At 38.8% G+C, this 24,730-nt stretch overlaps 1 long non-coding RNA gene across 2 annotated transcripts in view; it reads right to left on the reverse strand.

Moving 5' to 3' along the window:
- The window catches only part of LOC111946746 (uncharacterized), a 97,987-nt gene that overhangs the window by 31,687 nt on the left and 41,570 nt on the right, over window positions 1-24,730 (reverse strand). For both annotated transcript variants that reach the window (XR_013652921.1, XR_002872491.2), the window contains exon 2: window positions 23,952-24,031. This is a non-coding gene — a long non-coding RNA (uncharacterized LOC111946746). The remainder of the gene's footprint in view (window positions 1-23,951; window positions 24,032-24,730) is intronic.

The raw sequence follows: 24,730 nt of genomic DNA on the forward strand, positions 1-24,730 counted from the left end.
CATATAATTCCGGCCGGGCATAAACCGCATTTATTCTTTTCTTCACTATGATCAATTTTCACACGGTTGACACTTCTGTGAAAGAAAAGGGATGCCATCCATACATTACTTCCAAACCGAGTCCCTGATTGGTCAAAGTTTGATCTGGGTTTGACCTGAGTTTTTCTAACCTGCTACTAACAAGGTTGGGGGTTACTGTTGCCACAGTAATGTTTGTTTCAGCTGTATAGTCTGTTTTTAAGTGTTGCCAACAAGATTGGTAGTTACTATTGTAAATATGCTTATGTGGCCAACTCTTCTAATGCAGCTAATGTGTAGCATGTTACAAACAAGTTCTAGAATTACTGTAATTAACGGTGCCCCTTACAATCTGTCCTATACTGCAGAAAATACGCTATTTGAAAATATTTAGCTGCAAACTCAAACAAACAGATTTATCATAAACAAACGTAAATTCCACAAATGTCTAAATACCACTTCTTTAAAAATGCAGCTCTCCTGAGGTTTTTTTTTATATTTAACTAAGGAAAAGAATACAGTGGTGGCCCTAATAACCCAGCCTTGCCCTCCACCCCCCAAGACCCTCTCACTGTCACTGGCCATGTGTAATGTGTAATCGGCACTGACAGTTGTTGTGCAGGTCAGCAACCCTGTGGCCCGGTCTAATTGAGGCTAAGGATCCCAGCTTGTCCTGCCATCCATAATTAAGCACATCATCTGCAGTCGTATGAAAGATTCAGCTGGACGGGGAGTGGCCGACACCTGATCCTGGGGTCACCGTTCACCGCTTGCGTGGACAAATGTGACAGTGGCCGCACTGCGCTGACTTTAAATAATCTTTTAATTTAGGCAGTGAATTAACTAGGAATGGACTTGGAAATGAATGCAAATGAAAAACAAAGACTTATTTCAATCTGCAAGCGCGATATGTGTATGTACCTGAATGGGAGGTTGAACACAAGTCTGTGCTGTTGCAGCAAATGTATGCAAATGAAAATCTGCAGAAAACTCTGGCTGCTCTTGCACTTCTTCCTTTCCCCTGCCAGCCTGGGCTTCACCAAAACACTAAGCACACTCTGCCCCTTCAAACACCTTGGCTCTGCCCCCCCCCCCTCCTTCTCCCTCCCCCTCAACTCACCCATACCCCACTCAACTCCACTCTCTGTCCTGTCGATGCCTTTGAAATACGGCTTTCAAAAAATGCTGCTTTTTGAATTAATGAATCATTTTTCGCCAGGTGTCGTTGAGGGAGGAGGTGGGGGTCGGCAGGAGGGGTGGGAGGGAAAGGGGAGGTGTGTGGTGGGGTGGCGGAAAGGGGGGGGGGCGCTGATAAATACAAAGTAGAGAGAGTCTCACCACTACCGAACCCTCCCCTCCATCGCCCGGCACACCCTCCACCATCCAACACACATACAGACACGCACACAAGCCCCTGCTTTTTACAACCCCCCCCCCCCCCCCCCGCCTCTACACCCCCAGCCCTAGATGAAAGGACTGGCTCGTTCCTGTACCTTTAATTTAAAGCTGAAAAGGAAAACGAGAGCGGGGGTGCGAAACGCGCTTATGAATATGGAGAAAATTGAATGAGAACCGTCCCTTTGAATAAATCAGTATGAATATCCCTTGGCCTTGTTGGGAGGAAGGTCGCAGGAGACCCTTGGATACACAGACCGAGAGTGGCTTGATGGACCAACGAGTGCATGTGTGCTCTCATTATGCAGATGTTTTAAGAAGTTCAGGCTATTCGTGATGCTTTTTTTTTGGTCATTTCTGTGTTGTTTTTATCATAAAAATTCTTAATAAACAAGACACTGAGCAGGCGAGTTTCTAAAGCGAGTCACTGCTATGTCTGATGGTGGGTTATTGCAGAACAATAACAGAAAAGTAATGTGTGGATGACGAATGTGTCTTTATGGACGATGTTCTCTGCAGCAGCTGTCCTCCGGGTTGTAAATAATCCAGATGTTAATGTGCTAACAGGCGTTCATAAAAGTTTAACATAACCTTCAATTATTACAGAGGTACGAAGATCTGAATGGGTTCAGATTAATAGAATATTGACACGTATAAGCCTCCTGTAGGAGTTTTCAGTGTCACAAAGACACTTATTTCTCAAAGCGATATCACCATGGTTACATCTGCTGACCACATTACCTGCTACTAATGAGGTTATATTCAGCTTCTAATTGAGATTACCAGTCTTATTTGAAAATCTGATGTATTTTCCTGTGTCTTGGTTAACCTTCGATAAACCAGCATTATGAACCTCATGCAAGCAGCTTTTAGTGAACAAATTACATGAATGTGTGATGTTTGCTGCCAAGTTCGTTCTACACCGAGAATATGGCAGCTAATCGATAATAGATTTTCACTTTAATCACAAACATGTCAAAATGAAGTGAATTTCTTGAAAATGTGCTGCTTCAAAAAAGAAACAGAAAACAATGTTCTATGTTTAAAGACAGGCTGACAAAGCTCCACATTTATTGTTTTCTTTACCAGACTTATGAACTTTTCATTTAAGTGAATTTGGACTGGATCAGTGACCTCCACCTTGGACATCAATAACTTTTAAAATCAGGCTTTCTCTCAGACTGTTTTGAAAGTGCACAAAAGAAGGTGAATGATTGTTGTGCTTTAGGTGTAAAGTTCCGGAGAATCGAGCCCTGCTACACTCATAACCCTGATAATAATTTTCAAAGAAAATTTTGATAGATTCATCAAGCAACAGAAAGACAAAAAAAAAAAAAAAGAATAAGGAGCACTTACTATAAGGAGCACAGTTTTTTTTTTTTTCAGAAAAAGACTGCGACTTCTAATTCGAAGTGTTTTAAACACAGATTAATCCTGTATGTTCTTACCAATGTTACAGTGATTTTGAGAGATTTTGAGGGCCCTGTTCAAATGCCTTTTTCCGTGTTGTTGTGAATACGCTAATCTGGCTAATATGCAATATCGGACTGTGTTTTTTAGGTGTTACTAACAAGTTGAGAGTTAGCATAGTCACCATCAGTCTTTTTTTTTTGATGGTTGAAAACATGTTGGGAGTTACAGGTATTATAAATATACTAATGCGGCTAATGCTTCTACCATAGCTAATGAATAGCGTGTTACAAACGAGTTCTAGAATTACTGTGAATGCAGTTACTAGTCTGACTGACTCTCTGATTGAGCTATCCCTGATTATTTTGTCGCACTTAATGTTTTCCATAGTTTGGTGCATCTCATATAATAAGTTTAAAAATAAAACATTCATTAATGGTGCGCCTTATAATATGGTGTGCTAGATAGTGTGGAAAATCCTGGCAACATTTTTCAGAGTGCAATCCATTTTTATTTTATTTTTTTTAACTGGTACAGGTAGAACCAGAAAACGTCTGATGGTCAATGATGCAATTACTGAATAGAAGGTAACAACATATAATGCATAAGTAAGATGGTGAAAGTGTCTTATCATAAATGTAAATAGTCTTTCACATTGGTCATTGTTTTGGGCTCAAAGAGTTAAAGTCACTGTGATGGAGAAGAGAACTATCCAGGGTGAACCCTGACTTTCCCATGAAGGAGCTGGGATAGGCTACTGCCCCCTTGGTGACCCTGCACAGGACTCGGATAGAATTTTAGATGATTGGGTGGATGGAGTTAAAGCGCTAGTATGTGGTCACACACCGGAGTGCACAAAATATTCCCTTAACATTTGACCTATCCCTTGAAGGTGCAGTGAAATGCAGTCTGGCCCTGCTCAGGAGCCCTTTTTGAGGTCTTGAGAGTGTCAAGCAGGGAGGCATTGGGTCCTGGTTGTAGTCTTTGGTGTGACTTGAATGGGGTTTTGACCCCACAGTGTCCTGTTCTCACTTACCTTTAAAAATGCCAAATGACTACTAAAAGTACTGAGAGAAGTAGCATTTTGCATGAGAAAATCTGACACCAACAATCTTTGATATTGCTGATCAGTGTGAACGCTGTGTCACATGATAATGAAACACATAACAGAAAACATTGAGGCTCGTTCTACACTGAGAAAATGGCAGCTAATCGATAATAGATTTTCACTTTAATCAAAAACATGTCAAAATGAAGTAAATTTCTTGAAAATGAGCTGCTTCAAAAAAGAAACAGAAAACAATGTCCTATGTTTAAGGACAGGCTGACAAAGCTCCATATTTATTGTTTTCTTTACCAGACTTATGAACTTTTAATTTAAGTGAATTCGGACTGGACCAGTGACCTCCACCTTCACTTGGACATCAATAACTTTTAAAATGAGGCTTTCTCTCAGACTGTTTCGAAAGTGTACAAAAGAAGGTGAATGATAAAGAACAGTGTATGCTTTGCTTTAGGGTTAAAGTTCAGGAGAATCAAGCCCTGCTACACTCTTAACCCTGGTAATAATTTTCATTGACAAGTTTGATAGATTCATCAAGCAACAGAAAGACAAAAAAACAAGGCACACAAAAGGATGCATTTTTTTTTCCAAAAACCAACAAATTGCATCTTCTCCCCAAATTCACAACCTGGCCTTTGTTTTTGTTTTCTCCTGAGCCAATGTTCTTTTGAGTATTTCTTTGCAGATGACAGAACTTTTCTGCCTTGATGGAAGTCTGAGGTTTGGAGCGTGAAGAGAAGTTCCTCTCACACTGAACACGTTTCAACCCAGCTGAAACACTGCACCTGTCTCACCTCTGCTACAACATCTCTAAAAAAATACCATAAAGAAAAAAATATTTAACAAAAATATATATATAAAAAAAAAAAGAAAGCAGAAGGAATCAGGGGAACATGATTCCATGATGTGCAACAGGTGTTGCAATCTACTATGTCAAAAACGGTTTCCTTTTTCTAATTTCTTTTTTTTTACTTTCATAAATTTAAAATAAATTTAAATAAAATAAATTAAATTGAAATAATAAAATTATTTAAATAAAAATACTAAAACAATTGAAATAACATTTTTTTTGCAGACAATCTGCAAGAATTGTGCCAATCATTTTAAAGTACTGGGATTCCACACTCTACAGTTAATCGTGTTTGCAAAATTCCCTCATTTGAGAAGATCAAACCAGAGAAGGTTGCGTGTTTGCTATGAATAAATCTAATTTGTTTACTATATCAGGAGAGATGAGAATTGAACGTTGCTTCACAAAACTTTTTTTCCTGTCTATTATCACTGGAGGCAAAGTCAGGAACTGACAATTGCCTAAAGGCTGAACTTTTAACCTCCTTAAAAAGCTTCAATTCATATCTGTCAATATATTTGAAATTTAGCAATAAAATAGTTTAAAAGAGATTTTGTTTTACAAAAGCTTTTCAAGCGAAACCCCTAGGTCACAATTAATGAAAACCATCATCAGTGATCTCTTCTGATTTTTAACAAGTGCTTTGCTTTCAGCTTTTGCAGGAGATTTATTTATCCAAAGTCAGTCATCCGTAAAACTCGAGGGGTGACGACAAAGTGCGTCACAGTCAACATTCAAGAGAGAATTCACTCAAAGGAGCATAAACGTTTAGGTTTTTACTTTGACTTGCTCCGTTTTTGACCTACTTGTTCACAACTGAAACAACAGCAAGTGAACAGCTGTAATTATACTTAAATCATGCAGATAAACTGGCAACTTTCGGGTGCAAAACAGCAAACAATGAGGAGGAGCAGATTACGAAAGGGTGAAAAGGAGAGAGGGGAGAAGCAGAAGAAAGCAAGAAGAAGATTGTCTTTCACCTTGGCAGGCAGGAGGCAACAGTAGACACTAACTCTTATGAGTTAAGCTCTGATGGAAGGCAGCAGAGACTTGCATGAAAGTTCTGGGAGAGTAGCCTGAATGACATGCAGCCTTGAGCTGAGAACCGTTATGTATTATACTATTGATAGAGCTATATGGAAACACAACAAAAGATGGATTCTATGTGAATATGACAAGAGGGCATGCACTTATGAAAAGAGGCATGTTTTTCTGAATGTAAAGTTTGGCCTCATTCAAATACAACTTTCTTTTCTTTTTAAACTGTCAGAAGGAAAATATTAGATTCTGTTTATTTGTACTAAAACATTATTGTAATTTATTGAATACATGTAGATTTTCTGAAATATAATGAAAGATTTGGATCGTCCACCTATACAGAATTGCTAAAACGAGCTAAACGTTTTTGAATTTCTTGCTTCAGCGCCGCTTCTTTGGCAAGATAAAACGTTTTCCTTTTTCATAAAGTCCCTGTTTACAACCTCAGGAAAACGAGGAATTTCCTCCTTTTGGGGATTAATCATTAGGACAGAATAAAGAAATTTGGGATCTGCAGGTTGTGGAATTTTTCCCCCCAAGACGTCTTCATCGTTCTTTCCCTTCAAACAAATGAAAGAAGTCTTTGTTTTTTGGTCTTGGAAATGATTGATTGATGAAAAGAAGACAAACAAAGAGATATCTAGTAGGGGTGTAGGAAAAAAAATCAATTCAGTGATATATTAATATATTTAATGTGGTCATATTTGTATTGATATAAAATGCTGTTAGAATGATATTTATTTAAGTATTTATGGGCGTCCTTCAGCATCTGACTTCCACTTAAACCTCTGACCGTTAGCTGGCAGTACACAACACACCGAGCCTCTTTGAGCAGCTCTACACCCCATAAAACAACTACAAGATCTCAGTGAGAACCAGCAGGTTTTGAGACATGCAATACCTAGTTTTTACTTGGGATGGGTACCGAACCAAAACTCTGTGTCCTGTTGCTGCCAATATTATATAAAAACGCAGTTTGCTGTTCGGCTCATACAATATTGTACAATATTGCGACATGCATGGTATCATGGGACGCGTACGGAGACACACCCCTAATATCTATACAAAAATATGTCAAACGTAAAATGATTCATCATTATTTGATTGGAAAAGAAAAAAAGAAAATATATAGTAAATAGGAAAACGCTGTGAACGTGTTAGTAAATAAACATAGTAATATATTATATAATTAATAAATAGACATAGTCCTGCTTACAATGACACTGAATCCATTAAATTTATCAAAATCAGTTAAGTTAATTGCCTGCAAAGGGACAGGAGGAAACAAACTTATAAATTATTTCCACAGGTTTTGCTCCAGAGATGCTACTTGATCTATTTTTGCCCAAATAGTCATGTAAAATACTTAAAACTTCCATGAAATGAAGCAGATAAAATAACGTACTTTAACTACTTGTAAAAGTAAACAATCAGCAAAAAAAGAGCAGCTTAACGCTGCAGCCACAAATAAACATATAAATATATTTTGAAAAAAAAACATGGATTTCAATGTTCAGATTCATGTCAGTGTGAAGAAGGATAACACACAAAGTGGAGACAAGGTTGGGGTTCAAGTGCTGTGAGGCTAATTAGATTTTAAATGAAGCCATTGTACTGAATTACGTCTGTAGTTACGGGTTCAGGGTGATTTCTTTTTTCAAACCTCTACCCCATCTGTCTTTTCCTTTTTATCACAAAAATTTTTAATCGACTTTTTTCCACTTCCTCCTTCCGCTGTTTAATGGAAAGTCTGACAAAGGATGCAAAAAGGGATGCTACATTTCTACACCTCTAATCTCTTAGCAGTACCAACAAGGATATAGTCAAATTTCAGAAAGACACTGGGCGTGCGTTCAGTGCACTGCTGCACGCATTCAGCGCCTAGGAGGTTGCGTGCAGGAACACGCAGCTCCGCTTTAAGTGGAAGCAGATCAGCCTTGATTTGAAAAGAAGGAGAAAAGTTTACTTTTATGTCTCTTTCTTTTCAAATGGAGAAGCTTGTCCTTTGATGCTACACTAATTTTAATCTTATTAATGAAGAAGGACTCAGGTGCGGCAGAATCCTTCAGTGAGGGACATCCGTGGCAGACAGTGCCAGGGGAAGGTTGTGTCATCCAATCTTAATTGCTAATGAACAAACACAAGAATTTTCTCTCAAATTCATTATCGTCACAATGAATGAATTCAAGGTTTCTTTGGTTGGCGTTCTCAGCGTATTATCTTCCCATCAGCCCGTCGATCACCTTGGCCCCGCAAATGAAGCCTTGTGCACCTCCACACAACAGGAAACAAAGACACACCCAAACACACGGCAGACACCCAAACCAGAAAATCAGATCAGCTAATTAAGATGTGGAGGATGAGTGGGAAGTTAACTCAAACAGGGCCGGACAGATGTCTCACTCCAGTGACTTCAAAGGCTATACAAAGAACACAGGGCCATGTAATGTGATTTAGATATAATGCTTCCAGGTCAGGGGTGATGGCTACACCGCTGGGCAGCCGGAGAGCAGCTGACAAGCGTGTAACTAACCATGACGGATGGGAATTCAATTGACTGCCTACTCCATACACTTTAGGCTGGACAGCAACAAATTACCTTGTCAGCTGAAGCAGGAGGAAAAAATTCATCTGTGCCTAGAATATTTCTTGACACATATGGGAACTATAATCATGCCAGACAGCACCATTTTGGGAGGGAAATCCTGTCGTTTTAGCATGGAATTGTGTTGCATGCAAGACCGTGGTGCTTTATTTAATGCAGGAATGGCACATCTGACCTTACGTAACGCAGATGATGGAGATTAGGATGTTTTCAGGCAGATTAAATGGCTCTGCACCTCTGAAAGTCCAGGCAACTGAAATTTTCACTGATACATTCAATTATTTTTTGGGGCTTCAAATTATTGAATTAATCACGATTAACTAATTACAGACAAATTAGCATGTTATATTTTCTTAAACCACATTAATTTCATTTTGAATCCATAACTATTATTTATAATGCAATGGATCATTCCTGACGCGGTCAGACACAGAGGCCCGATAGTGTCAGACAGTTGCTTCTGCAAAGACCATTGCTTCGCGTCGGACGGTTTAGGCTTCCACGGCGTGCATTAAAAAGTGATAATGCATACTTCGTCGGCCATTAACCCTTACTTAATCCAGACCCAACAGCCAATCAAAATCGAGTAATCACCCGGACCATGTTAAATTACGTTAAACAAATCATCATTTCCGAGGGAAAGTTCCTCTTTTCCCGCTTGTTTTTGTCTTAGAAAAACATAATATAGTCTAAATAGTTCAGGCTGTGGTGCGTAATGCAGGATGGAATTGATAAGAAAATTGTAAAAAAACATTTGACTTTATTATCAAACCAATGATTTACATTGACAATTGCTTAATACAATCAGGTGTTTTTCCAGAGAAAATTAAAGTAGCAAAAATGATTCCAATATTTTAATGGTGATAAACATCTATTTAATAATTATAGACCTATATAAATACTTTCTCAATTCTACAAAATCCTTGAAAATGGGCATGCTTTTAAAATAAAGTGTTTTTTTTAGAAAAAAATGGACTAGTTAGTGAAAAAAGTAGGGATTCAGGTCACAAAGATCTACAGCGCTGGCTCTAATTGAGTTAACTGAAAAGATTACAGCTGGAATAGACAATATACAATTCGGAGTGTTCATAGATTTAAAAAAAAGCTTTTGACACAGTTAATTACAATCTGCTGTTATATAAATGATCTATATAAGGGATGATGGGTCTGTCTTTCCAGTGGCCTAAAATTTATTTAACTGACAACAGTATGTACAAGTAAATGAAAAAAATTTAAACCATCATAAGGTAAATACCGGAGTTCTACAAGGAGTTGCCCTAGGTCCATTCCTTTTAATTTTTTTTCATAAATGAAATCTGCAAAGTTTAAAAAATAGTTCAGTTTCTGTTTTTATTCCGCCACAATGCCACTAATCTAAAGGAAAATACCTCAAAACGAGCCTTTTCACAGCAGTTTTCAGGGTATTTATCGTGATATAATTGCTCTGTTGAATAAAATATAAAAGTGAGTAAGTAAGTAAATCTTTATTTATATAGCACTTTTTTCAGAGAGCAACTCACAAAGTGCTTCACAATGTTAAAACAATATAAAATCAGTAGTGAGACCCAAATAAACACACACAGGCATATTAGTAAACAAACAAACACGCAGAAGTGAACACAAGTATAAGTCAGCTAAAAGCTCTCCTAAATAAAAACCTCTTAACTTGAGCTTTAAAACACTCGACTGAAACATTCTGGCAAAGAGACAGGGGGAGGTTGTTCCAAAGTCGGGGAGCGACTGCCTGAAAGGCGAAGTCTCCCCTAGCTTTAAAACCAGTTTTTGGAACACATAAAAGATTTATATCAGTGGACCTCAAGAATGTGCAGGAGTGTAGGGAGTTACAAGGTCAGAAATATAATTCAGGGTTTGTCCATGCAAGGCTCTAAAAGCTAAAATCAAAATTTTAAAATCCATTCTTAATTTAACAGGAAGCCAATGTAGCGATAAAAGCAGAGGGGTGGCATGAGTGCGCTTATTAGCTCCAGTTAAAAGGCTTGCAGCAGACTTCTGGACCAATTGGAGACGTTTAAGAGACTTTTTGTTAAAACAAGTAAAAAGAGAATTGCAATAGTCCAAACACGAAGAGCTTAAAGCATGGGTAATGAGCTCAAGGTCAGATTTGGTCAACATTGCCTTCAGTTTAGCCACATTCCACAGGTGATAAAAACAGTTTTTGACCAAGAGCTTCGAGTGAGAGTCAAGAGACGTGGCTTTGTCAAACCAGACACCAAGATTCCTGAGACTGGGCTGGACAGAAGAGCTCAGTGAACCACTGTGTCTTTTGATGGAGGGAATTTTGTCATCAGAAGCAGAAATTATTGTCTCTGTCTTATTAGGGTTCAGGAGTAAATGGTTGTCATATAAACAAACTCTAATGCTGGCCAAGCAGTCTTGTAGATACGAAAGATTTGTGTAATTATTTTTTCCAAAGGAGCAATAAAGTTGAATGTCATCAGCGTCAAGATGATAACGATTATTCTAAAATTTTCTAATGAGTCTCCCAAGGGGAATCATGTAGAAAGTGAATAGAATGGGTCCCAATACAGAACATTGGGGAACACCACTAGACAGGATTTTTGCTTCTGATGATAGAGAGTTAACACAGACCTTGTAAGATCTACCACTGAAATACGACGGAACCAGATAAACCGTAGTCGTTATGAAGACGTTTGATCATAATTTCCTGGTTTACAGTATCAAATGCAGATTTCAGGTCTAAAAGAATGAGAACAGTGTATTGACGAGAATCTGCCGCCATGAGCACATCGTTGGAAACTTTTAAAGAAGCCGTTTCAGTTAAATGGTTCTTTTTAAAGCCGGATTGGAAAATGTCACAAACATTGTTGTGTTCTAAGATTGACCTTAGTTGCTCCGTTACAACCTTGTCCAAGATCTTAGCAATAAAAAGACGTTTTGAAATTATTTGGATCAGAGTGGTCCAAGTTAGGTTTTTTAAGCACAGGATTTATTATGGCGTGCTTCAGAAAGGAAAGAACAGACATTAAGGAGAGATTTATAAGGTCAATCACAGCAGCACCAATACACTCAAACACTTTGAGATAAATAGGAGTTGGAATTATATCAAGAAGGCAAGATGAGGGCTTATTGAGCAGATAATGGATCTCCTCCACTGTGACTGGAGAAAAATTAGACCAAGTTTGTGAGAATTGAGGGGATGGTGTGTGGCCGAGCACTGACTGTTATGTCCAACATCTGAAATCCTAGCCAAGAAGGTCTGAAGAAAAGTGCTACAATCAGATTGGGAAAGATTGGGGAGTTGAGAGGAAGAAGGTGATGTAAGAGTATTTATGGTGTTAAAAAGAGTTTTGGAGTTTCTTTTGTTCATTGAAACAAGTTTGTGAAAAAATGTTGACCTAGCTTGTTTTATCATGTCATTAAGGGTGGAGATCAAAACAAAGATAAATCATATTCAAAACAGATATGTCAAATGTAATACTGAATGATCTATTTATATTTTTTATGTTAAGTTGTGCACAAAGTATTAATTTTAGCACAATTTTGTATTTATGCATACCTTTCTTATTGACAGCTATCTTACCCCATAATTAGTGCTGCTCATTAGATGAGTGTGCGCTCCTGACGGGCTTCTTTTGGGTTCACAATGTGCAGCCTGACTGTCAGAAATGAGGAAACTAGACCCGTAGGATGTCTGTTCATCCTACAGGTGCTTACGTATTACCTGCACACCGTACTTTAACGACTTGAATGCATGTGGCACTGTACGACAGAGCATCACCAGTATGTCATAAGGGTGTGCAACTTGCAATAGGCCTTTCATAAACTTCACAATACACTTAAACGCACAACATAAGTGGGTTCCATTTTTTATGACATCCCTTTAGGCTGTACAAGCGTCAGGGGAACTGCGAGCCACACCTGCGCTACTTTAAGTTGTGGATTTTGACCGTTGTTAAAGGTGGCGAGCTAGCAAAAAAGGCGTTCATTACACTGTTTCTCGCATTAATTTTAATTTTAATTTATGAAAAAGTAATACATGAGTCGTTGGCTCAAGCTGAACAAAACAAAATAACAGACAACGTGACTATATAAGGAATATGGGCGTGGTCGACAAAAAACCTCAGTTGCCAAGGAAATCCTAACATTTACTTTTGCCGACTCTTCTAAAAATGACATAGGCAAGGCAAGGCAAGGCAAGGCAAGGCAAGTTTATTTGTATAGCACAATTCGTACACAAAGTAATTCAAGGTGCTTCACAAAACAGAAAAATGCATTAAAATCACAATACATCATAGAAATAATCAACGTAAAATTTACTTTAAAAGAAAAGAAAAAATTTGAAAATTGATTTAAAAATAAAGGAAGGAAAGGAAAGAAAAGTGTAGATAGGACCAGATAGGACCTTTCAGTCATATACACGGCTAAACAGAAATGTTTTAAGTCTAGATTTGAACATGAACACAGAAGAGGCCTGTCTTACGCCTTCAGGGAGGCTGTTCCAGATTTTAGCTGCAGAATATTGAAACGCTGATTCCCCTTGTTTAGTTTTGACTCTGGGAATCAGCAGGAGGCCGGCCCCTGAGGTCCTCAAAGTACGAGATGGTTCATATGGCACTAACATGTCAGAGATGTACTTTGGTGCTCGGCCATGGAGAGACTTGTACACAAGCAGAGCTGCTTTGAAGTCTATTCTTTGAGGTACAGGGAGCCAGTGCAGAGACCTGAGCACAGGACTGATGTGATCATACTTCCTGGTTCTGGTCAGGACTCGAGCAGCAGCATTCTGGATGTACTGAAGCTGTTTTACAGCTCGTTTGGAGAGGCCGGTGAGCAGGCCGTTACAGTAGTCTAACCTACTGGAGACAAATGCATGAATAAGTATCTCCAGGTCTGGCTTTGACACTATGTTTTTGATTTTGGCAATGTTTTTCAGATGGTAAAATGCCACTGATGTTACTGACTTGATATGGCTGTTAAAGTTTAGGTCAGAGTCCATGATTACCCCTAGATTTCTAACTTGATCTGAGGGGTTTAAGAGACAGAAAATGAAGGTAGCTACTGACTCTCTCTCTTTGACATAGACATAGTTGGTCTTCTCCAGGTGACCAAATCATAAAGTGCTTGGATAAATCAACAGAAAAGCGGCCATTTGGGAAAAATTGGTGTTTCATAAATTTTGTGGCATGTAGCTCTCACTAGGGTGGCAGAGGAGAGGGGGACAGTGAAGGGCCTGAAGCAGCCGCTCAGCCAGTGAGAGTGGGTGAAAAGGCAAGCATGATGGTTAGGGTAGGTAGCACCTGCAGGTCAGACAACCCCACTTGCACCACTGCACATTTCATTCTGGTTTATTTTATGGTCTGTCCATTTTAATGGCCATGATTGCATTTTTTTTGGAATTTCTTTTCCCCCAACTGTTTTCATTATTTTTGGTGTTTTTAAACTCCTAGATATCAAACTCAATCAAAACCAAGACCTTTATTGTGATTTATATCAAGTTATTTGTTGACTTTTTGTAATGCTTTTTAAAAATAAATTTTTCCAAATTTTGACTCATTTAATTTTAGCTTTTTACTGTCCTTAGAACTCTGAGTAATTCTCATTAAGGAATTTCAAGGTTGTGCAGTTTGGCCTCAGACTTGTTAAGCTTTTACTCAGAGACAGGTACAGTTTTTTTTTTCTAAATCAAAGGCAAGGGACAAACATCCACTGATCCTTTTCACATGCAACATGAATTCAGTGTAAAAAGAATGAAATGAATTCATTGATGGAGAATTTGTTTGCTTAATATCCGCTCTGTAAATCCATGTAAATAAACTGTAAATAAACTTCTTCTTTGTGTAGGGAGGATGTTAATAATCTCTCCTTAAAAAACATCAAATGGAACTCTAAATGAAATATAGAGCGCTCAGACGGACTATTAGGAAAACTATGCATATAGGTAAGTTAAGCTATTAAGGTTCTAAAGGGTTAACATTTTTTTTTTCACTGTGATGCTCCTCGCTTTTTCCTACACTCTGAGAAATTAATAGGAGAAATTAGCAAAGCAATCACCACTTTTAATTGGACTAAGTCTTCGGGTCCTGTCACAGAGGCACAATTTTAAGCCTCCTCAAGCACGTCTCCCTCGCCTTTTCACTATTATTAATTTCTGGGTTTCTCTTTTAGCCTTTGACATCTGAATCACTGAGGGTGAACTGCTGTCAGCTTCCCCTCCATTATTATCTTGCTGCTATCTCTCTATCTTTCTGTGAGAAGATGCACAAAAGCCTGATCCCTCTGTACTCCTCAGTGGGTTTTTTTTCCTTTCACCTCCCCTATTCTTAAGGAAATGAAGCAAAGGTGCTGCAGGCAAACTCACTTCATTTGGAAATAGCTTTAAAGACGAATGATAATTGTGTTTTTGGTGTTTTTAACATGTACTTGTGGCATTTCTCTTTGTGATGGAGCACGCGTGTAAAGAAAATTAAGCTTAAACTTGCATTTCTCAATATTTCTTTTTCAGATTATGAATCAGGAGCAGATGAAAAAGTGTCATCTGAAAAATACCTTATTTATGATGTAGAAATTATGATGGACAGAGCGCAAGTTCCATACTCCACTCTATTCTGATGCATCCAGATCCATGTACATCTTTGTTTTCCTCATCTGAGCTGGAATCTGGCTTTAAATGGAAGCATTTTAATGTTAATTCCTCCTCTAAATCCATTTTGTTGTGGTCAAGGGGCTGCTGGAGCCTATCCCAGCCACATAATTTAAGGTAACCAATTGACCTATGAACTATGTTTTTGGACACTTTTTGGAGAAAACCCACGCATGAACAGAGAGAACATGCAAGACATGTTGAGAGATTAGGTTTATTTGTTTTGTAGAGCTTTACAAAAGCATTGGTCTCCATGGTTCATGAGATAATTCAGACAAAGTACAATGAGGTTCACCATTTACTGCAGGAGATACGTATGAATGACGGCCGCTTTCAGAGCTACTTCCATCTCTCTGTGACCCAATTTGATGACTTGCCGTCCCCCATTAGTCCGAGGAGGAAAAAACATAAAAACAAGAGTAAAATTAGAGGATCTTTTCATTATTATCTTGATGTGAATGAGGAAAATGAGGAGGAAATGATCACATTCTCCTCCGTGTTGGTTTTGGAGTCATGTCATCAACATGCGTGGCTATAGTGTTTAAACCTTTTACTCTGATGTTGCTGCACAGGCATCAATACTGACTCCTAATGTTTGTAAAAGTGTTTAAATAAGATTTGAGGAGGAAGAACAAAGTATGAGGCGTTATGAGCTAAAGGTTCATGTGCTAGATCAGAGCTGCTCCAAACTGAACTGAAAGATGCTCAAAAACACAGTGACACAGTGAAGTACAGTGACTTTTAGATCATTAATGCAACACATATTTTTTAATGCTGTTGACATTTTTGGATTCTTTAACCAGAACTGCAGCAGTAACTTTCTCATATTTTCTAGTAGAGTTTGAGATTCCAGCGGATGTCACACTAGAGACTGAATAGCTCTCCTGACATTTTATTACACTTTGGTCCTGAAGGACTTTTTTCAAAACAAACCTTTCAGACATAAAAAATTAATAGCTTTAAGGTCACTGAACAATTAGGCTTCATTGTTCTTTTTCTCTGCTGAAGCTGATTTCTAAACACGACTGAGGCAAAACTTACACACATTTCTATTGTTACTGTTTTCAAGGAGCTCTTGATTGAAGGCTGAATCAAAGACATTACACTTTTAAGTAGATTGGAAAAAAATAAAGTAATTCTATAGTTTTTTAAATAATTATTTACATTTTATTATTGATACGCCTACACATAGATTTCTCCCCCCACCCTAACTACCCAGCGTATCTTTTTTTTGGATATAATATTTACATGAAGTGACACATAAACCTTTATTCCACTGTCCAGGTATAGTTATTAAAATGGCTGAGCAAACATCATCCAGTTATTGGGTTGGTATGTCTGAACACTTCATTCTGCTTTTTTCTTGTATAAAGAGAGGATTTTTGCAAAGAATCTGACCCCCATGACCTCAAAAGGTATACAGCAAATGGATGGATGGATGAATGGATGGATGGATGGATGGATGGATGGATGGATGGATGGATGGATGGATGGATGGATGGATGGATGGATGGATGGAGGGAGGGATGGATGGATGGATGGAGGGATGGATGGATGGACGGATGGATGGAAGAGACACGATTTGACCTTAGTCTCAAAACCAACAAAACATATATTTGGGGAACTGGATTTTACTGCTGCCTCTGTCTCTTGAAACACATACATTATAATACACAGTTTTACTACTAGAGGAGCTGGAGGAAGTGGCCGAGGCGAGGGAAGTCCGGGCATCTTTGTTTAGACTGCTGCCCCTGTGACCCGGTCCTTTGTAAGTTGAAGAAGATGGATGACATTTTTGAACTGGATATAGTCCCGCAGGATTGGTACTCTAATGCCAGTATTAGCACTTTCTTCGAGACAAAGTTCCCAACCGCTTGGGGCATAAGCTGTTAATGCCTGCATTAAACAGTTTAGAATAAAAAAGACTCATGTTTGATCCTTGATTATGATCTTTTTTTAAATGTGAGGAAAAAGGCCAACAGTGCATAGAGCAACACACTTGACTGGCCTGCACAGAGTCCTGACCTGAACCCCATTGAACACCTTTGGGATAAATTAGAGCAGAGACTGAGAGCCAGGCCTTCTCTACCAGCATCAGTGTAGGACCTCACCAATGCGCTTTTGGAAGAATGTTCAAAAATACCTATTACAGGCCCTTTAAACCAAGCATTTTGGGGGTGGGAATATATATAACTTCCATCTACTCCTTTTCAATTAATTAATTGTTTTTTGACAAACTTCACATGTAATTGATTCAGTGTGTCATGCATCATTTGTGTTAGTACAAAAATATCTGTTTATGATTAGGATTAATTATAATGGGATAATTTATATGTGTATATGGATATATTTAAGTAAATGTATTTTCTTTTTCTTTCATTTTTTTCATTTTCTAATCAAATCATGACTCGTCATTTTAAGTTTGCTATATCTATGTATAGATATCTATTTCTTTGTTTGTCTTTTTAGTTTGTTGTTTCTATTGCTTGAAAGAATTTAATTCCAAACTTGTTTGAACATTTCTTAAAATTCAATTGATAAAAACTGAGATTAATTTAGATTAGATTTTTAGACACAAAGGATCAAAATTTTTGTATTCAAATCTACAAAAAAAAAAAACAATGAGATCAAACTCCATGTTTGGAACATTTCATGGTATAGCATCCCCCCTTTCAACTGTTTCACTTGGGGGGAAAAAAAACAACAAAAAAGAAAGGATTACCCTGATCTCTACAGAGTCTGGGGGATTCTCTTGCTGTTAGTCAATACTTCTCTTAGTGATCCATTTATTAGACTGATCCTTGAGTGGTCCACTCCAGCTGGAGTTTTCCCTCAAAGGCGAAGAGATGGGGGTGTCTGTTGGCCCAGATATATTTGACGTTTTCGACTCTTCATGACAGGGAAAGACGGGCGCCTTTGAAGCTCCTCCGAAACATTAGCTGTGACACCCCGGACCAGAGCAGCCACTCCCATCGGGGCCATTCAGAGAACGTTCTGCCCTGACAGACTGATGGGAATCAGAAGAAATCAATAAGCAATGATAGACTTCTGCTGTCCACTCAGCTAATCCTGTTAGTGATAGCTGTGGATTGAATCGAGTGGGTGCCGCCGCAGACGCTGAGAGACAAGTGTGTGCGCACACACACCGCTCATCCGAGTAACGCCAGAAAATCCTGGTGGATAAGATCAGCAGATCCTCACTTTCACTCTCTGTTGTCATTTTGAGGCAAGCAGCAGTTTGAGAGACAATTCTTCGGGAGATGAGGAGAACCGGGCAATTTATTAAATCCTTTTGCTTTTAGTCCAAGTTGGACCAGATTACAGGAACAGTTTTCATTTGTGCTGAAGATGTGGAAGAAAGACATACTTGTCTTTATGATCACCCAATAAAGGATCTCCTTTATTTGATATAGAGATCATAGGAGGCCCTCCAGAGTCTGAGATGGACTTCCTTTCCTCTCCACACACCCTATAAATATCAAAGTGACATAAACCCTGATAACTGCACTCAATACATGAACCACACATCTGTTGCAAAGTATTTCTGAGTTAATACTCAACCACCTTTCCTCCTCCTCCTCCTCCTCCTATGAATAGACGTTATAAAAGTGGGCCCCAGTGGCACATGTTTAAAGGTACATTAAGAGAGCACATCAATTGCAGATGACATAATCCCTCGCGCTCCTTTCAGCTGCTCTCTCACTTCCTTAATCTCTCCGTTCAGAATAACCCCCATCTTCTAACAGCCTGAAAGCTCCCTTCATCTTCTCCTCAAGCTGGCTGTGAAGCCACAAGCTGCCTAGGGAGGGAGGGAGGAGAAGAGGAGGTATCACAGCAAGTCTGATTAAATTAGCGCTCGGATGCAGATTTTTTTGAGCCTTTTCTTGTCCCCTCTCATCTTCTCCGACTGCGTGGCGTCTTTGAAAATCAGATGAAGTTGTTTTTGGGAGTTTTCCTTTTTTTTTTTCTTCTTCTGACGTTTATGTTGCGTGATCCATCAGGTTTGTTTGCTGCCTTTCAACTGAGTTCTGCCGCAGTGTTTGACAAGATTCGCAGCATTTGAAGGTTTTGCGTAGGTATGAATTAATAAATGAATAAATACACATATAATACTCTCTACTCACACTTTTAATGGTGAAGTGCTTCCCCTTTTAAAGTTTCTACAACCAGAGGGATCTTAAGATGACTCATTACATGGGAAACTTTTTTTCACTTTCCCCTCTGAACACCAGAAGCAGCTTCTGCCCACAAAGAAGTTAAAGTCCGAACTTAGAAAAGTTCACTCCAGTCTACATTTTTACACAGAATAATGACCTGAACTCCAGCTAGAAAATATATGACATTTCGTCTGAAGCTGAGAAACTTTCTTCATTGAGTTTTATTCATTTTTGAGAGATGCTTAGCTGACATTCCTGATTCACACATCTTTACACCTCTTATCTTTTCACCCAGGAGTAGTTAAAGAATTCAGTATTTACTTAGACATTACAGACGGCGATGATATCACCCCCCATGAAGCACAGAAGATTGGGGTTTTCATTATATTGGGCTGCAATTTTGTTGAAACCCTTGTGCTATCCTAGGCACTTTAATGTTGGGAGTTGGGTCATCTAGACCCACTGGACAGTGCGCTGAACCTTTTTTCTTCAATGATTTGTGATCTTCACTGGTGTCCATGAAATCCTCTTCACCTTTATTCACCTTTGTCATGGTAGGGATAACACGTCAATGTAAGGGTGGGGTCAAAGGATAGCACAAGGGGTAAATCCAATTATGTTTGTTAAAAAAGGTTGGTTCGTTTGTCTTGTAGTTTTTGTGAGGAAGTTTTGGTTGTTACCAGATAGATGGAAGTAGGTTATTTTTTTCCTTTCGGCTTTTCCCTTCAGGATTCGCCACGGCAAATCAGCTTACTCCATCTGACCCTGTCTTCTGCATCCTCTACATCAGCTACCTTTATATCTTAGTTCACTGCATCCATAAACCTTTTCTTTGGTCGTCCTCTAGACCTCCAGACCCTGCATCCCTCTACCAATAGAATCACCGTCTCTCCTCTGGACTTGTCCAAACCATTTCAGTCTGGCCTCTCTGACTTTATCTCCAAAACCTTTAACACGTGCTGTTCCTCTGATGCACTCATTCCTGATCTTATCCATCCTGGTCCCTCCCAAAGAGAACCTCAGCATCTCCATCTCTGCTACCTCCAGCTCTGCTTCCTGTCTTATCCTCAGTGCCACTGTCTAAATTGAACAACATGGCTGCTCTCACCACAGATTTCTATACCCTTTGATTCATTTAAACTGAAAATCATCCATCGCACATTACACCTGAAACTTTTCTTAAATAATATTACTTGTTGACTTAAACTGGTAGACTAATCCTGCTCCTGATCCTTAAAGACCAAGTCTGGTCATCTTTTGATCTATTAAAGAGTTCCCAGCGGTCTTTTAAATATTTTTTTAATTATAGTTTTTGGCTAAAATGTTTTAAAAAAAGTGTTATTTTCTAGGACATTGTTTCTGCAGAGTTCATTAGAAATTCACCTCTGAGTTGTAGGCAAGACCCATTGCTAAGAGTTCTCTGTTTACACTTACAGCGCCTCTCACCCCTAACCCAACATCAGCTGACCAACAAAAATGGTCAACAATATTGGAGCTATCCAGGTGTACAGTTTGGATCCACATGTTCCAGCTAGGATGAGGAAAACAAAGACATGCATGGATCTATTTGTCTGCAAGTGGACGCATCAGAACGGAGCTTGTGGCACACCCAGCGCATTTTCCACAACACAACCATGACCTTTTTCAAACGGCTTCAACGTACCTACTGATCAACTAACTAACTAAAAAAAAATTCGAAATTGAGAACGCGCAATAGTTTATTTTTGGCGTAAAACTTGTCTTTTCAACATGGCAGTCAATGGAGAATTACTCTCTACTGCCACCTGCCTCCAGTGGTTTATGGAGGAAGTGCAACATTTAAAAGTCCTCATTTTGTGTCAACTTTTGAAATGTAGACGTCATATAATTATACAATATTTCACTATCTTTATCAAGACCCAAAGCGCTTAACCGTCACAGTACCATTCACCCACACACACATTCACACACAGATGACAGCTCTGCTGCCACACACTGCACCAACCTGAATCCACCAGGAGCAGTGGCGGCTTGGTCCAGACACACAGACCACCATATCTGGTTGGGTTTCAGATGAATTAGAAACAATTACTTCATTTCAGTCTTTTGCAAACCATCTCACAAAAAAGTTGGTTGCACAACTTCCCTAGATATTTTGGTATTTACAGTAAAGTTTGCGTATATTCAGAAAATGACGTCAAAAATGCAGGTAATACACAAAGATTTAGTGACTTAAACAAAAGCGAATGACAGAATAAAAGAAAAACATATGGCATAAAACTCAAAGAAACACTCAACAATGTGGACAATGACTTGCAGGTAAACATGGTGTTATTGAGGTAATAATAATAATAATGAAAATTTCCTAAATTTCTGTGTCATGCTTCTTGTTGTTCCCTCAGAGCTTGCTTCAGATAATTCTACCCCAAATTGGCAGCTGCTGTAAATATCTGACATTTTCCAGAGTTTTCCTTCAATCTAAAGAATGCAGAGTGAAACTATAGAGTTTATCATACAGAAAAAATAGTAAATTGTTGATTCTTCTGTTGCATTTTATTGTAATAAAGCTGAATACGCCTCATTGAAAAAGTATGTATTCATGATTCACACTTTCTGGAACAAAAGTACCCCCCACAACAAATTTCCAACTGGGATACTTTCTTTTTGCTTTAAAAAATCCTTTAATTTCCTAACTTTTGCTACTCAGAGATTTCAACCAGAATTCCTATTTTATAGAAACTTTGCTCCACAAATACCCTTGTGCACCCCCCCCCCATATTTCTGTTTCTATCCTAAGTTATCATGACCAAAAAAAAAAATCCCAATATGGAAATTGTGCAATTTTATTACTTCTCTCCATTCAGAGTGTGAACCATCACCATTGTCCTGCTTCTTCTTCATTGACCACATCCTGCCTCCGCCCATCTGCTCCAACAAGGTGATGTTTATCTCCAGCAGGAGGAAATTAAAGCCTTGCTTCATGAGCCGCCGATATGCAAATCTCATACAGTGCAAATAGATTGGGAAGCTCGCGCAGAAGGACAGTCAGTGTTGGGCTTCAATAATTTGCAATCAAGACGACGGTGGGGGAACAGTGAGACGCACATGTGGCGTCCTAAAAAAAAAAAAATTCCGGTCTTTCAGATATTAAAATGAAAATAAATAAAGTTGGGGTGGCGTGAGGAATTAAACTCAAAAATAAAAAATAACTATTAAAAAATCCTAGATTTATTGAGCATTTTCCATCACTGTGGAGGTGGTTTAATAACTTTTGTTCAAGCACAGGTGAATGCTTATCTGACATGCACACTGAGTATGGAAATACGTTCCTGTGATATCCCCATTATGGGGGATATGTATTTTCTTGAACTCGCAAAATTGGAAAGTAATAGCAGCCATGCAAAAAAGCCGTGCAGTTTTGGAGTATGTAATTTTGATACGTATTAGTGTTATTGTCAGGCAGGGTGTATGGGCTGTTTCCTTGTGTGATTGCAAGTCTTGCTTGTATTGTGGGAGGAAAGCAGACAGGAGAAGATAGTATTAAACCTGTCCTTGCCATTCCAATCTGTCTGCATGTTTCTCTTTATCATTCTGCAGTTTTCTATCCACTTACGCTATAATTAAGTTTCCTGACCCCTGCCTTGCAGCCTTAACTAGGCATTGGGAAATATACAGCCACTGCAGATCTCTTAGCCTGATGTGCTCCCTCCCTCCTCCTCCACTCGTCTCCTTCCCTGCTTCAGAAAATCTGTCTCCTGCTGCCTCTCCCTTTCCTTTCTGGCCTATAATGGAATAAAAATTATTAATGGAGTAATTGTGTGTCACACGTCTGAGATAGTCTCGCATTTTTGATGCTTGATTATCAGGCCGTTTGCCACCCTCCCCCCACCCCACCTTACCCCCACCCCTACAAAGCACGCAAACACACAGAGCTGCATCACACTTCCCAAAGTCGACGGTGGCCCTAAAAGACAAATCACACCAGTAAATCTTCCGTATTAAAGATTCGAACGACGATTAAAAAAGCAAAACAAATAGCATAAAAAAGCTACAATATATTTTAGAAATCAAAGGAAAATTCCAGAAAACCAAACAACAATTCCAAAAAAAAACCTTAAATAAAAATGAATCAAAAGTTATTTCCAGAAATGTTAAAACAACAAAACACAATAAAAAACAGATCTTGGGTGCAACAAGAACATCCCTGATTAGATGATGATGTTTTTTCACATACGTCTACAGTGTTTGCATACAAATAAAGTTTATGATCACGGACCAGATCCATCATTGCTTCATACCAAATAACTTTCAGTTGAAATGATGGACAAACATCATCATTCAATCAGCGATGTTCCATTGAACCTACCTTTTCCATTAAAAAAAAACATTTTAGAAAACAAAAGTAATTTACAGAGATCAAAATGAAATGAAAAAAAAAGGAAACTGGAAAAGGTATGAGACGTTAGTCCATCATTTTAATCAAAACTTATTTGGCAGGAAGCAATGCTGGATATCATCATACAATCAGTGATATCCCATAATACTTACCTTTTCTGGTATCTTATTGTGTTTCATTTTTTAACATTTCATTTTAATTTATGGAAATTACTTCTTTTTTCTAAAATGTTTCATTTCATGTTTTCATGTTTCGTTTTTTGGAATTTTGCTTTCTGAAAAGTAATGCTGTTTTTTCAGTATATGTTTTTGTGGTTTGTCACTTCGGGGCCACCGTACAAATCCCACAAACTACCTGTCTTTCTCCTAAAATGCAGACAAACTCCCAACACAAAAGAGCGATGTGTGTTTGGTCACACCTGACAGCCATTGGAGGTGGAAGGAGACTCCTGGTGATGGGGAGATTCGGCTGCGTCCCTTTAACCTCCAGCCAGTCTGTCTGATAAAACGGAGAAAGGAGGAAAAAACAAGATCAACATGCAGAAATAAACCTCCAGCATGTTTTCAGACATCAGGCAGATGTGACAGAAACTCTTCTCTTCCATCATAATTAGTCTAATTCATTTAAATCAGTGCTATCTAAATACCGTGACAAGACAAAATGAACATCTACCCTGCAGTACATAGCCTCAGCCCATACGTTCCTATAGTGAAACACACCCTCGTAGGATTAGAGCAGAAGAATAGAGGGATTATTATTTCATGACCTTTCAATCCGCTGCCTGTCAGATTGAACTAAAGCCATATATGCTGCTGGAGGACTAATCTCCTCTCCCCTTTGTGTCCGCAAGGGATGTGTCATTTCTTTATCCCCTCTATCCAGATTTACTCCATAAAATAAACTTCCTAGCTTGATCTGATAAGAAGCCATCTCCTTACCGGGATAAGGCTGTGGAGCTTCGTCTCCCTGCTTCCCCCTGTAGCTGTATTTTTTTTTTTTTTTGGGGTGTCAGATAACTCAGACGGGGACAGGAACAGTCAGGAAATGCCACTTTTGTCTGTACGGGAGCAGGTGACAACAAAACGACTGTGACTCTGATTAGAAAACAGCCCCCACCTTCACCGACAACCCCCCCAAGCCAAAGCACCACTCTCCCATTCGGCACCAAAATCACACATTATCAAGCCCTGCCAGGAC

This window comes from Oryzias latipes, chromosome 21, assembly GCF_053564925.1.
Source record: "Oryzias latipes strain Hd-rR chromosome 21, Olatipes_Hd-rR_3.1".
Lineage (NCBI taxonomy): Eukaryota > Metazoa > Chordata > Actinopteri > Beloniformes > Adrianichthyidae > Oryzias > Oryzias latipes.